Source organism: Arachis stenosperma, unplaced genomic scaffold (genome assembly GCF_014773155.1).
Source record: "Arachis stenosperma cultivar V10309 unplaced genomic scaffold, arast.V10309.gnm1.PFL2 arast.V10309.gnm1.Scaffold_100025, whole genome shotgun sequence".
NCBI classification, from domain to species: domain Eukaryota; kingdom Viridiplantae; phylum Streptophyta; class Magnoliopsida; order Fabales; family Fabaceae; genus Arachis; species Arachis stenosperma.
Window position 1 is genome coordinate 717,060 of NW_026651369.1, and position 9,288 is coordinate 726,347.

The following is a 9,288-nucleotide window of genomic DNA, read 5'->3' on the forward strand; positions in this document are numbered from 1 at the left end:
GGTTGTTCGGCCATTTGAGGGTGGGTTTGGGTGGGAAAGTGGTTTGAATTTGAATGGAGGGGTAGGTGGGGTTTTATGAAGGATGGATGTTAGTGGTGAAGAGAAAGAAGGGATTTGATAGGTGAGGGGTTTTTGGGGAAGAGGTGTTGAGGTGATTGGTGAAGAAGAGAGAGAGTGGTAGGGTAGGTGGGGATCCTGTGGGGTCCACAGATCCTGAGGTGTCAAGGAAAAGTCATCCCTGCACCAAATGGCATGCAAAATCACGTTTTGTGCCATTTCTGGCGTTAAATGCCGGGCTGGTGCCCATTTCTGGCGTTTAACGCCAGTCTGGTGCCCCTTTCTGGCGTTAAATGCCCAGAATGGTGCCAGACTGGGCGTTAAACGCCCAACAGCTAACCTTACTGGCGTTTAAACGCCAGTAAGTGCGTCCTCCAGGGTGTGCTATTTTTATTCCTGTTTTTCATTCTGTTTTTGCTTTTTTCATTGATTTTGTGACTTCTTATGATCATCAACCTACAAAAAAGGTAAAATAATAAAAGAAAATAGTTAATTATAAAACATTGGGTTGCCTCCCAACAAGCGCTTCTTTAATGTCATTAGCTTGACAGAGGACTCTCATGGAGCCTCACAGATACTCAGAGCCATGTTGGAACCTCCCAACACCAAACTTAGAGTTTGAATGCGGGGGTTCAACACCAAACTTAGAGTTTGGTTGTGGCCTCCCAACACCAAACTTAGAGTTTGACTGTGGGGGCTTTGTTTGGCTCTGTTTTGAGAGAAGCTCTTCATGCTTCTTCTCCATGGTGATAGAGGGATATCCTTGGGCCTTAAACACCAAGGATTCTTCATTCACTTGAATGATCAGTTCGCCTCTATCAACATCAATCACAGCCTTTGCTGTGGCTAGGAAGGGTCTGCCAAGGATGATGGTTTCATCCATGCACTTCCCAGTCTCTAGGACTATGAAATAAGCAGGGATGTAATGGTTTTCAATTTTCACCAAAACATCCTCTACAAGTCAATGAGCTTGTTTTCTTGAGTTGTCTGCCATCTCTAGTGAGATTCTTGCAGCTTGCACCTCACAGATCCCTAGCTTCTCCATTACAGAGAGGGGCATGAGGTTTACACTTGACCCTAAGTCACACAAGGCCTTCTTGAAGGTCATGGTGCCTATGGCACAAGGTATTGAAAACTTCCCAGGATCCTGCCTCTTTTGAGGCAATTTCTGCCTAGACAAGTCATCCAGTTCTTTGGTGAGCAAAGGGGGTTCATCCTCCCAAGTCTCATTTCCAAATAACTTGTCATTTAGCTTCATGATTGCTCCAAGGTATTTAGAAACTTGCTCTTCAGTGACATACTCATCCTCTTCAGAGGAAGAATACTCATCAGAGCTCATGAATGGCAGAAGTAATTCCAATGGAATCTCTATGGTCTCATTTTGAGCCTCAGATTCCCATGGTTCCTCATTGGGGAACTCATTGGAGGCCAGTGGACGTCCAGTGAGGTCTTCCTCAGTGGCGTTCACTGCCTCTTCTTCCTCCCAGAATTCGGCCATGTTAATGGCTTTGCACTCTCCTTTTGGATTTTCTTCTGTGTTGCTTGGGAGAGTACTAGGAGGGAGTCCAGTAACTTTCTTGCTCAGCTGACCCACTTGTCCTTCCAAATTTCTGATGGAGGACCTTGTTTCAGTCATGAAACTTTGAGTGGTTTTGATTAGATCAGAGACCATTGTTGCTAAGTCAGGTATTCTGCTTAGAACTCTCTGTCTATTGCTGAGAAGATGATGGAAAAGGCTTGCCATTGCTAAACCTGTTTCTTCCACCATTATTGTTATTGAAACCTTGTTGAGGTCTTTCTTGATTCTTCCATGAGAAATTTGGGTGATTTCTCCATGAAAAATTGTAGGTGTTTCCATAGGGTTCTCCTAGGTAATTCACCTCTTCCATTGAAGGGTTCTCAGGATCATAGGCTTCTTCCTCAGATGAAGCTTCCTTAGTACTGCTTGGTGCATTTTGCATTCCAGACAGACTTTGAGAAATCAATTGACTTGTTGAGTCAATATTTTGTTCTGAGCCAATATGGCATTCAGAGTATCAATCTCAAGAACTCCTTTCTTCTGATTTGCCCCATTGTTCACAGGATTCCTTTCAGAAGTGTACATGAATTGGTTATTTGCAACCATTTCAATTAGTTCTTGAGCTTCTGTAGGCGTCTTCTTCAAATGCAGAGATCCTCTAGCAGAGCTATCCAAAGACATCTTGGATAGTTCAGAGAGACCATCATAGAAAATACCTATGATGTTCCATTCAGAAAGCATGTCAGAAGGACATTTTCTGATCAATTGTTTGTATCTTTCCCAAGCTTCATAGAGGGATTCTCCTTCCTTCTGTCTGAAGGTTTGGACTTCCACTCTAAGCTTACTCAATTTTTGAGGTGGAAAGAACTTTGCTAAGAAGGCATTGACTAGCTTTTCCCATGAGTCCAAGCTTTCTTTAGGTTGTGAGTCCAACCATGTCCTAGCTCTGTCTCTTACAGCAAAAGGGAATAGCATAAGTCTGTAGACCTCAGGGTCAACCCCATTAGTCTTGACAGTGTCACAGATTTGCAAGAATTCAGCTAAGAACTGATGAGGATCTTCCAATGGAAGTCCATGGAACTTGCAATTCTGTTGCATTAGAGAAACTAATTGAGGCTTAAGCTCAAAGTTGTTTGCTCTAATGGCAGGGATAGAGATGCTTCTCCCATAGAAGTCGGGAGTAGGTGCAGTAAAGTCACCCAGCACCTTCCTTGCATTGTTGGCGTTGTTGTTGTTTTCGGCTGCCATGTGTTCTTCTTCCTTGAAGAATTCGGTCAGGTCCTCTAAAGAGAGTTGTGCTTTGGCTTCTCTTCAAGGTCCTTTCAGGTTCAGGATCAGGCTCAACAAGAATGCTTTTGTCCTTGCTCCTGCTCATAAGAAAGAGAAGGGAACAAGAAAATGTGGAATCCTCTATGTCACAGTATAGAGATTCCTTGAAGTGTCAGAGGAAAAGAAGAGTAGAAGACAGAAGTAGAAAATTCGAACTTATCAAAGGAGATGGAGTTCGAATTTTGCATTAAGGAATAGTGTTAGTCCATAAATAGAAGGATGTGAGAAGAAGGGAAGTAATTTTCGAAAATTGAGTGAAAGATTTTGAAAATATTTTTGAAAAACATTACTTAATTTTCGAAAATGAGAGTGGGAAAGAAATAAGATGATTTTTGAAAAAGATTTTGAAATTAGAAATCAAAAAGATTTGATTGAAAACTATTTTGAAAAAGATGAGGTTAAGAAGATATGATTGATTTTAAAAATATGTGATTGAAAAGATATGATTTGAAAACAATTTAAAAAAGATTTGATTTTAAAAATTAGTAACTTGGCTATCAAGAAAAGATATGATTCAAACATTAAACCTTTCTCAACAGAAAAGGCAACATACTTGAAATGTTGAATCAAATCATTAATTGATAGTAAGTATCTTTGAAAAAGGAAAGGAATTGATTTTGAAAACATTTGATTGAAAAGATATGATTTGAAAAAGATTTGATTTTGAAAAACTTTGAAAAACTTGAAAAAATTTGATTTGAAAACGAAATTCTCCCCCTTGTGCCATCCTGGCGTTAAACGCCCAGAATGGTGCACATTCTGGCGTTTAACGCCCAAAACTATACCCTTTTGAGCGTTAAACGCCCAACCAGGTACCCTGGCTGGCGTTTAAACGCCAGTCTGTCCTTCTTCACTGGGCGTTTTGAACGCCCAGCTTTTTCTGTGCAATTCCTCTGCTGTATGTTCTGAATCTTCAATTCTCTGTATTATTGACTTGAAAAGACACAAATTAAAAATATTTTTGGATTTTTAATAATCAAAATGCAACTAGAATCAAATAACAATGCATGCAAGATACCAAACTTAGCAGTTTGTATACCACTGACACTAACAATATGAGAAAGCATATGAGACACACAAAATACTTCAAGTCAATAGAATTCAAAGATCAGAGCAAGTAAATCATCAAGAACATTCTGAAGATCACTTAAGACACATGAATGCATGCAATTGACACCAAACTTAAGATGAGACACTAGACTCAAACAAGAAATTTTTGGATTTTATGATTTTTTTGATTTTTTTTGTGTTTTTCGAAAATTAAGTGGAAAAAGATATCAAAATTCTTAATGAGAATTCCAGGAATCAGTGCAATGTTAGTCTAAGACTCCGGTCCAGGAATTAGACATGGCTTCACAGCCAGCCAAGCTTTCAAAGAAAGCTTCGGTCCAAAACACTAGACATGGCCAAAGGCCAGCCAAGCCTTAGCAGATCACTGCTCCAAGAGCAAGATTGATAAAAATCAACAAGTTCTTGTGATGATAAGTTGAAACCTCGGTCCAATGAGATTAGACATGGCTTCTCAGCCAGCCAGACTTCAACAAATCATCATGAAACTCTAGAATTCATCTTCAAGAATTTCGAAAAAAAATACCTAATCTAAGCAACAAGATGAACCGTCAGTTGTCCAAACTGAACAATCCCCGGCAACGGCGCCAAAAACTTGGTGCGCGAAATTGTGAACAATACTTTTCACAACTCTCATAATCCCCAGTCATGAACTCCAAAAACTTGGTAGCTCAATTCCATGGCATTACACAACTTCGCACAACTAACCAGCAAGTGCACTGGGTCGTCCAAGTAATACCTTACGTGAGTAAGGGTCGATCCCACGGAGATTGTTAGTGTTCCGAGGGTTACCTGAAACGTATAGCTCGGTCGTCTGGAGAGGCCCGAGGTGGGGGTCAGGGACCCGAGCTTGATATGTAGAGTGGTTGGTGGTTGTACCTGCAATGACACTCCGATGCTTAAGTTAGCATGGGTCCAAGCAGATATGTGTAGAATGTGGAATGTGTGTCATACCTGGGTGCTCCAGTGTATTTATAGTAGTTTGGCCGTGATCTTCCCTGGATAAGATATTCTTATCTTATCTTATCTTTCGGGAGTTTTATCCCTATTTTTGTGGAACCGCCTTTGCTAGGCTTTTTCGGCCTTTAGGTTTTGGGCTGCGTTCCTTTTGATGGGCCTTCCTTGCTTTGTTGTCCGAGGTCCGACCTCTAGGCGTGGGCCTTAGGACGAGGTCGGACCTTTCATAGATTTGCCGAGTTGGAGGAGCCCGGTCAGGGTATGAACAGTGCCCCTGCCCGAGTTCGTCCTTTTTTGGAGGTCGAGCTCGGGCATAGTAGTTTTTCAAAATTCAAAAAATGGCCGTTCCTGCATTTATTGCTTTTTACCGTTTCTCCTCGATTTCCGTTTGGGCTCTGTGAAGGCATTATTTATTTGCTCCCTTCCTTTTTCTTCGTTTTATTCTGTTTCCTTCCTGTTTTTCTAAGTTTCGCCGTCTCCTTTTTCGAGCACTGCTTCTTTTCTCTCTTAGTTCTTCTTCCCCGAATCTTTCCGTGTGCCTTTCCGGGGTTTCCTCTGCGCCGCCGTTTCGTTCTCCTTGCTTCGGAGCTCTTCGCCTTCGTTTTCTTCTTTCCAGGTTTGTTCCTATGTTTCTCTTTTCTTGTGATCATATGCTTCTGTTTTTTGTGTGGCTCTTGTTTGTTTCTTTTTCTTTATGCCTGGGTTGCCCCAAAAAGAGGTGCCGCCATTGCTTGTTGTTTGCATATGGGGGGGCTCTTTTTCGTTCTCTGGTATTTTGTTCCGGGTTGCCTTATTTTCTTCGTTGGGTTTTTGTTTCTTGCTTTGCTGAATGGGTTTTTGCTGTCTGCTTTTATGTGATTTTTGCTTGCTGTTATATTCTTCTTTGTAGGTAAGAGTTTTATGTCTCGAAAGGTTCTTCAAGCGATGTCGACCAAGATTCCAAGTGGTCTTGGTTGGGTAGACCCTCTTCCTCTAAAAGTCCCTTCTGTGGTAGATTCTGAGTATTTAGCTAGGTTCCGTAGGCACTGTAGCATATGTGAAAATAGAGAGTCTGAGAGGGATTATGAACTAGTAGCCCCGGATTCTGAGGAGAGAGTGTGCTTCCCGCCCCTAGATAGTTCCGAGAAGCTCTTCTTTTATGCTTATGATTGTTTTTTCTCTAAGCTGAGTGTCCGACTTCCTTTTACCGACCTGGAGTCCGAGGTGTTATGGTCTTGTAACCTTGCCCCTACGCAGCTCCATCCGAATTCTTGGGCGTTCTTAAAGCTGTTTCAACTTTTGTGTCAGTTTTTGGGCGTCGCTCCCTCTATTTCTCTTTTTTCCTATTTGTTTGTGTTGACGAAGCCGGGGTCGGGTGGAGGGAAGGTATCCTGGGTCTCTTTTAGGGCTAACCAGGGAAGGAAGTTTTGTACCCTTTATGATGAGTCCTTTCATGATTTTAAGAACTTTTATTTCAAGGTCCGGGCTACTGGAGACGCCCGACCTTTCTTTCTAGATGAGAGTGGGGAGCCTTCCTTTCCTCTTTGTTGGCAGGAGAATGTAGTGTCTACTAAGTACACCTTTGAGAGTCTAGATGAGGTTGAGCAGGCTTTTGTGGGTGTGGTGAGCAGTTTATGGGGTCGGGCACCTCACTTGGACACGAAGAAAATGTTGGGAGATCCAAGCCTTCTCCGTTCCGAGTTAGGTAGTTCCCGACCTCTCTGAGATTCATCTTTTTTTGGTATTTTTGGCTTTGCTTGTTTTGGTGGAATTTCTGTTGTGGTAATCCTTTTCTTTTATTTCTGCAGAGATGTCTTCTCAGGCGGATTCCATGAAGTACCTTCGTCGGACGAAGAAGTCTGTGGCCGCTCGGAATATTGAGGCTGGGGGGGCTTCTGCCCGACCTTCTCCGGAGAAGACTACTGTGGGTGTCACTACTCGGTCAAAGACTATTCCGACTCCCCAGTTCCGAGCTATAAATCAAGATCCTCCGACCTCTGGGCCCGCTACCTCTTCTCCTCCTCCGTTCTCGGGTCCTCCTCCCAAGAAGCAGAAGACCTCTCAAGAGCTTGCGGGTTTTAACGATAAGGATTTCGATGCTCTTGGTTGGATTGAACAGCATATTCTCCCTCAGACTTTTATTTCTACTGATGATGTGTCTATGGAGCACCATTTTCAGTATATGGCGCGGAGCTGTGTCCGGATGGCCAGTCTTCATGCTGCTATTGCCCGAGAGTTCAAGAAATCCCCCATTGGCGCAACCAGCTCCCGACTTGAGAAGGCTCAGTCCGAGTTCGAGAAGATTAGTGAGCTGAAGGCTGCTAGGATTACTGAGCTTGAGGCCTCTTTGGAGAAAGAGAAAGCTAAAGCTACCGCGGCGGTGGCGGCAGCCAAAGCATCTGAGGAGATGGCGAAGGCGGCGACGGAGAATTATACTCGGATATACGCCGAGCTTGTGGAGACCAAGGAGAGGTTGCAGTCTGCTCAGGATGATTTTTACGAGCTAGAAGGTCATGTGGCCAAGCGTATGGATGCTATGTTTGAAAATTTGAAGGCTCAGGTCCGGGCTCTTGCTCCCGATCTGGATCTGAGCTTGTTTAGTATGGATAACGTTGTTGTGGAGGGAAAGATTGTCCCTGCTCCCAACGAGGATGAGGTTCCGGTGTCCGACCCCAAAGTTCCGGTTGCGAATCCGACTTCATCTTTGGCCGGGGATGGATCTGGTGTGGAGGTTTCAAACCGGGATGACGGTGCTGTTGATGCGGTCCCGATTTCTATGTTTCCTCCGCAGCCTTCTGTTGATGTGGAGTCCGGAAAGGACCTTGATCCTCTGTAATCTTTGATTTTTGCCCGGCCTGTGGGCTCTTTTTGTTTTTTGGATGTTTTCTGTAAACGCTTTGGACGCCTTTCTGCTTTCAGCTACTTGTAGTAACTTTTTAGCTTATTATGTGGTGTTTTGTTCGCGTTTTGACCTTTTGTTCCGCTTTTATGCTTTTTAGTTGTTTTTGGTTAACAACTTTTTAGCTAGCGCTTGAAACTTTTGCTTTACCCTTTCCTTTGATTTCGTTTTTTCGCTTGTACTTTTTAGTTGTTTTGTATAGCAACTTTTTAGTAAGCGTTTTTCGAAATCTTGGCTTTCGCCGTTTTAGGGCTTCTTTCTTGGGTCCGGGCTTTTTCTCGGACCTCGGGCGTTCGAGTACCTCCCTTTGTTGGGTCCGACCTTGTCGTTGGTCGGCCTTTTAAGTTATTTTCGTAATCTCTTTTTATTTGGCTTTTTTTTTTTGCCTTTTCAGAGTTGCGTTTATAACTTCTCACATTAATTTGAACCTCGTCGCTTTATCTTTGCCGACCTTGTGTGGTCTTTTTGGCAAATGATTTTTTGCGTTTTGCCGAGCATAAATTAATGCGCCTTGGCAGGGTACTTTCTAGGATTTGTTTCATCATGAGGAAAAAAGAAAATAGAAAAATTTGATTAGCATTAAAAAAGAAAGAATATTTACAGAGTGTTTACCCTTGACTAGGTTGGGTGTCTTACTTAACCGGGTGTCTCATTAAAAAACCCTTGTAGGGAAAAAGAGTACACCTCGGGTTAAATTTTTCTAGCTGTAGTACCGTCTTAGATTGCAGGCGTGCCAGGCCCTGGGCAGCTCATTGCCTTCTAGGTCGGATACTTTGTAATAGCCTGTCCCTAAGACTTCTGTTACCTTGTAGGGTCCTTTCCAATTTGCAGCTAACTTTCCTTCTCCCGACTTTTGTGTTCCGATGTCATTTCGGATTAGAATCAGGTCGTGAATGGAGAAGCTTCGCTTTATTACTTTCTGATTGTATCTGAGGGCCGTTCGCCGTTTTAAGGCTTCTTCCCGGATCCGAGCTCTTTCTCGGACCTCGGGGAGGAGGTCGAGTTCTTCCCTTTGTGCCTGTGGGTTACCTTTTTCGTTGTAGAAGATGGTTCTAGGTGACCCTTCCTCTATTTCGATAGGAATCATTGCCTCCATCCCATAAGCTAGTCGGAATGGCGATTCTCCCGTTGTAGAGTGTGGAGTTGTCCGATATGCCCATAGCACCTGGGGGAGCTCTTCGGCCCATGCCCCTTTGGCCTCTTGGAGTCTCCGTTTTAACCCGGCCAAGATGACTTTATTTGCAGCCTCTGCTTGTCCATTGGCTTGTGGGTGCTCGACTGAGGTGAATTGCTGTTTGATTTTTAGTTCGGCCACCAAGTTCTGAAAACTTGTGTCCGTGAACTGTGTTCCATTGTCTGTTGTGATGGAGTAGGGGACTCCGAACCTTGTGACGATATTTTTGTATAGGAATTTGCGACTTTTCTGAGCCGTAATGGTGGCTAAGGGTTCAGCTTCGATCCACTTTGTGAAGTAGTCGAC

General features: G+C 43.3%; 1 non-coding gene across 1 annotated transcript; it reads left to right on the forward strand.

Annotated features, from left to right (window-relative positions):
• Positions 1-2,311: 2,311 nt before the first annotated feature.
• Positions 2,312-2,419, forward strand: LOC130959923 (small nucleolar RNA R71). The gene has a single exon (XR_009078912.1). It is a non-coding gene; the product is annotated as a small nucleolar RNA R71 (small nucleolar RNA).
• The last annotated feature ends 6,869 nt before the right edge of the window (positions 2,420-9,288 follow it).